We start from the raw sequence: 6,000 nt of genomic DNA, 5'->3' as shown, positions 1-6,000 counted from the left end.
CGTTTGATATTCCTTTTCTGCGAAACACTAAAATAAGGGGAAAATAGAAACTGGCACTGGGCTCTGGGTTAATAGGTTAGTCCCAAAAATAATATAAAAGTGTTTATTAAAGCCCATAAACATCCAAAACAGATAATATAATAGCATGGAACAATTAAAAATTATAGATACGTTGGAGACGTATCATGTCCCTAACAATAACTCTGCACTGATGTACAAATTTGTCCTTGGTCCACTTGGGAGCAACCGGTTGGCCATCTCGAGAGACTTCCTCGATCGTGAACCTTTCATCCTGGCCCAACCTTTTCCTCGGGCCTCGTCTCCTTACCAAAGTTTGGCTCGATCCGGAGGGCTAAAAGAAGAAAGAAGCATCAATATATATATATATATATATATATATATATATATATATATATATATATTCCTCGCCGGACTTTGCAACAGTTAAGGCTCCCTTCTCCATTCGATCACCGGAGCCGTCATGATCTCCTTCCTCCTCCATTTGATCACCGGAACCGTCATGATCTCCTTCCTCCTCCATTGGATCACCGGAGTCGTCATCCTCTCTTTCCTCACCATCGGTGTCGTTGAGAAATGACAAGGTGATATCACCTCTGTCGCGGATTATATCCCCCAACAACTCTTCTTTTTCTAAGTCTCTGTCCATAGTTTCTGTAAATATTACAACATGGCAATATATAACCATGAGAGATGGATTAATGGCAAACATAGACTTAACACAACAAGGAATCATATGCATATGAGCAATGGATAAGTGGCAAACATCATGCAAAGTTCACAAGTTTTATAATAGTCAGATTCAGACGGTCGTCGAGGACTCCCCCCCCCCCTCATGTCTGATGAGTCATCCTATCTTTCGAGAGAGGACGCTTTGCGGACCGCCTCTCTCATGGTCGTCGAGGATACTGCTTGCGGACCCCCCCCCCCTCATGTCGAAGTTTTCAGGGATATGTTGAATTCCCAAGAGAGTTAGGGGTGTTCTAGCGCGGCACTACACGATATAGGTGAAGGGGGATAACATCCGGGAATGTTTTCCCGAAGTCTGCATTTCGGACAAATGAAACGGAGGGGAACGGTTCCATGTTCGCTATGCTAGCTGCTTGTGATAGACGAACAGAGGGCATATTCGGATTCGTCGTATTTTTCTGATCAATTTTCATATATAAATTATTTTCATTAGAGTTACGATTAATTTTCTATGAATTTCTAAAGTTTTACTAATATCTTGAAAATTCCTGGAATTCTGCTAAGTCCGAGGATTCCTCATCTTTAAACATCACTTCGTTGTTTTCCAAAGGCTACAAGTATTGTCTTGTACATCCTATGGGTTAGTGCCTTATATCAATATTGATCACTCTCTTGTGATCTACAAGATAGTATCAATTCCATCTGTACTAGAGTCTTTTAGCTTGCTCAAAACTTTGTTTGAAAAGTGTCAATTGATATTAATTCTAGAAATTGTTATAATTTACAAACTTTGTTAGATGATCGCCATCGATCTATAGTTCTAATGGAGACACTTCATATAAGTGTTTCACTCTACATATGAACATTTTCTATATACATCAATCCATACATACATACATACATACATGGACAAAAAAATCTATGAACAAAAAAATCATCATATCAATATTTTCTATATACATCCACCCATCCATACATACATACATACATATGGACAAAAAAATTCTATGAACATAAAAAATTTATGAACAAAAAAATGTTCATATATGATGTACAGCACAGGGGCGGCGGCGGCTAGCAGAGAGCAGGGGGTGGCGGCTAGCCGAGAGCAGGGCGGCGGCGGCTAGCAAGGCAGGGGCGGCGGTGGCGGCGCAGGGGAAGCGGGGCGGAGCTCACTGGGGGAAAGAAGCGACGGGGCAGGGCTCGGTGGCGTCGGGGCAGGGAGTGGCGGCCGACGTCGGGGTCGGGGCAAGGACGGCGACGAAGCAGGCGGCGATAGCAACCAGGCGGCATCGGGGCAGGGCGTCAGCGTCAGGAGGAGAATGGAGAGGTTGAGGAAAATTTCCTAAGTCCTCGCTTATATAGCCCCACCTTTAGTCCCGATTGGTGGCTCTAACCAGGACTAAAGGGGCCAGCGGCCCAAAGGGAGGGAAGCATAAACCTTTAGTCCCGGTTGGTGGCTCGAATCGGGACGAAAGGGGGCCTTTAGTCCCGGTTGGAGCCACCAACTAGGACTAAACGGCTGGTGAAAGTTTAGTCCCACCTAGCTAGTTGGGAGGCGCCCACACTGGTTTATAAGCCACGCTACGACTGAGCTATCGAGCTCCTCTCTATTGCAGGTAGTACATGCCTAACCTTTGTCACTGCCATGTTGGGCCTGCTAAGCCCGCGGGCCTGCATCCTAGGCCATGTACAGATGAGTTTCTAGTCGTATGCAGATCGTGGTGGCCTAGTAGGCGGCAATTTTTTATTTTTTTATGTTATTTTAGTTTGCTATTAAAGTTTATAACAAAAAAATATTTATGAAAATTCTTTTTGCTATTAAAGTTTTAAAAAAAATACTTTGATAATTTTAGTTGCATAAATTTTATATAATTTTAAATTAATATTATTTTGATAATAACTAGAGGTTTATAAAAACTTTTTAGTTGATTCTTTTTGCTATTGAAGAATATTATAACTTTGTTTTAGTTGATCATAACAAAATATTTTAATTGATCCTTTTTAGTTCATTCTTTTTGCTATTAGAGTAATAGTAGCAGTTTTATAGTGCTTGTAACAGTAGCAACGTCAAAGTAACTAAACAAAGATCAATATGTGAAAAGCTCATAGGCATCGGATCGGTGATGGATAATTATGTCGGATGGAATTCATCATGCAACATTTATAACCTAGGGTGACACAGAACTTGATCCAATTCATCAATTAATGTAGGCATGTATTCCGTATATAGTCATACGTGCTTATGGAAAAGAACTTGCATGACATCTTTTGTCCTACCCTCCCGTGGCAGGGGTCCTGATGGAAACGAAGGGATATTAAGGCCTCCTTTTAATAGAGAACCTGAACAAAGCATTAGCACTTAGTGAATACATGAACTCCTCAAACTACGATAATCACCGGAAAGAATCCCAATTATTGTCACCTTGGGGTATGCGGATCATGACTCATAATAGGTGTCTACAACTTGCAAGATAGGATCAAGACCACAAATATATTCATGAAAACATAATAGGTTCATATCTGAAATCATGGCACTCGGGCCCTACTGACAAGCATTAAGCATAGCAAGGTCATAGCAACATCAATCTCAGGACATACTGGATATTAGAGATCAAACCCTAACAAAACTAACTTGATTACATGATAAATCTCATCCAACCCATCACTGTCCAGCAAGCCTATGATGGAATTACTCACTCCCGACAGTGAGCATCATGAAATTGGTGATGGAGGAAGGTTGGTGATGATGATGGCGACAAATCCCCCTCCCCGGAGTCCAAAACAGACTCCAGATCTGCCCTCCCGATGAAGAACAGGAGGTGTCGATGGCTCCATATCGTAAAACATGATGAATCCTTCTCTCTGTTTTTTTCTCCCCGAATAGGGTTATATAGAGTTGGAGCTGAGGTTGGAGGAGGTCCAGGGGGCCCACAAGCCCTCTAGGCGCGCCCCTAGGCTTGTGGCCTCTAGGTGGACCCCTTCTGGATAATTCTTGCGCCAATATTTTTCATATATTCCAAAAATATTCTCCGTAAATTTTCAGGTCAATCCGAGAACTTTTATTTCTGCACAAAAATAACACCATGGCAATTCTGCTGAAAACAACATCAGTCCGGGTTAGTTCCGTTCAAATCATGCAAATTAGAGTTTAAAACAAGGGGAAAGTAGTTTGAAAAAGTAGATACGATGGAGACGTATCAATGCACTTTGTGTACAAATTGGATAATCTCTTTCGAAGTATCAGGGTTTCGGACGAAAACTCATCTATTACCAAAAGGGATTTCATTTCTTGACATGTAACTACAGTGATATTCTAGATCAAAGCCATCATTAGAATAGTTGTGGAGAGACATTCTTCACCTTTTCTTCGCGTGTGTCCCTTGCTTATTCGTAACCATGGATAATCTTCATCGTTTAACAGGGTGTTTGGGTCAGCCTTCACTTTGCAGGGAGGAATTTCATGAAACTTTTCATAATCTTCAGACATGTCTGTCTTGCCCTCCACTTCCACGATGTCTCTTTTCCCTAAAAGAACTATGTGGCGCTTTGGCTCATTGTATGATGTATTCGCTTCCCTGTCTTTTCTTTTTCTCAGTTTGGTAGACATGTCCTTCACATAGAAAACCTGCGCTACATCATTGGCTAGGACGAATGGTTCGTCTGTGTGCCCAAGATTGTTGAGATCCACTGTTGTCATTCCGTACCGTGGGTCTACCTGTACCCCGCCTCCTAGCAGATTGACCCATTTGTATCGAAACAAAGGGACCTTAAAATCATGTCCATAGTCAAGTTGCCATATGTCCACTGTGTAACCATAATATGTGTCCTTTCCGCTATTGGTTGTTGCATCAAGACTCACATGAACCTCTTAAAGGGGAACATATTGTGTAGAAATACAGGACCCGGAATGGCAATCTCGTCGACTAGATGAACTAGAACGTGTGTCATGATCTTGAAGAAGGATGGTGGGAACACCAAGTCGAAACTGACAAGACATTGCACCAAATCATTCTTTAACCTTGGTAGGATTTCTGGATCGATTAACTTCTAAGAGATTGCATTGAGTAATGCACATAGCTTCGCAATGGCTAATCGAACTGGTAGAAGCCCCCTCAATGCAACCGGGAGCATTTGCATCATAATCACGTGACAGTCATGAGACTTCAGGTTCTGGAACTTTTTCTCTGTCATATTTATTATTCCCTTTAGGTTCTGAAACTTTTTCTCTGTCATAATCACGTAGAAGACTGGCCATTAGTCCCGGTTCCAGCCATCAACCAAGACTAAAGGGGTTGCGCCCGGAGTGATGACCTTTAGTCCTAGTCCGTGCCTGGAACCAGGACGAAAGGGGTCAGGCGAACTGGGCTGGTGCCTGCTGAGACCCGGCAGGCGTCCTGGCCTTACGAACCGGGACTAATGCACCCATTAGTCCCGGTTCGTAACACGACCGGGACTAATGCACTTTTCTGGCCTGGACAAAAGCCCTATTTTCTACTAGTGGTTTGACCACCTCCCACCTAGAGGATCTTAGTTATGACCGCCTGCAATCATGTTGGCTGTCGTAGATTAAGCACTTCTGAATGTCTTTGGAACTGTGCTTTTCGTGGATCATGTGTACTACTAGCCAGCTAATTTCGAAACAATAATTTCTTGGTAGTGAGGCCCTCCATGCTCAATAATGTGATGCAGCTTGTCCACAAAATGTAGGTAAAGTGTACGTTTCACTCAGATATTATTTCATCAATTACAAAACAATTTATAATTTACCTGCATAATGTAGTTTACATACGGGTCTACAAACAACTCGTTCACGCTATCAAGAATATATGTGAGAAAGGTGCGCGTAATTTGCAGATCCTTGCATATATCCACCATTTTATAGGAAGAACACGAGGACACGAGGTATAATTAGTGAACAAGGTAAAAACAAAGGTCAAAAGATATGAAGCGGACAAAAGTGTAATGTGCACTAACAACCTGGATGACACGGCATGTAACATCCCAAAATTCTAAATTTTGGAATGTTATATAAATAAAAATAAATTGAAGATTGTTTTGTTTTATTGTTTGAATTTGAGTGATATTTGAAACTTTTGAGAATTCATTTGAATTTTAAACACAGAGGAAATACAATGATTTTCCTGGATATATCTTTTGGATCTTATTTGAATTTTATTGTTTAAAACAAATCCAACTCAGGAATATAATAATATGATACCTTCAATATAAAGAAGAGTTGGAAAATTATTACAATATTACTTGGTATTATTAAAGTTTACTTGGGAACTA

The sequence above is a fragment of the Triticum aestivum genome, chromosome 2A, assembly GCF_018294505.1.
Source record: "Triticum aestivum cultivar Chinese Spring chromosome 2A, IWGSC CS RefSeq v2.1, whole genome shotgun sequence".
Taxonomy (NCBI): domain Eukaryota; kingdom Viridiplantae; phylum Streptophyta; class Magnoliopsida; order Poales; family Poaceae; genus Triticum; species Triticum aestivum.
Note: the sequence above shows the minus strand (reverse complement) of the source record.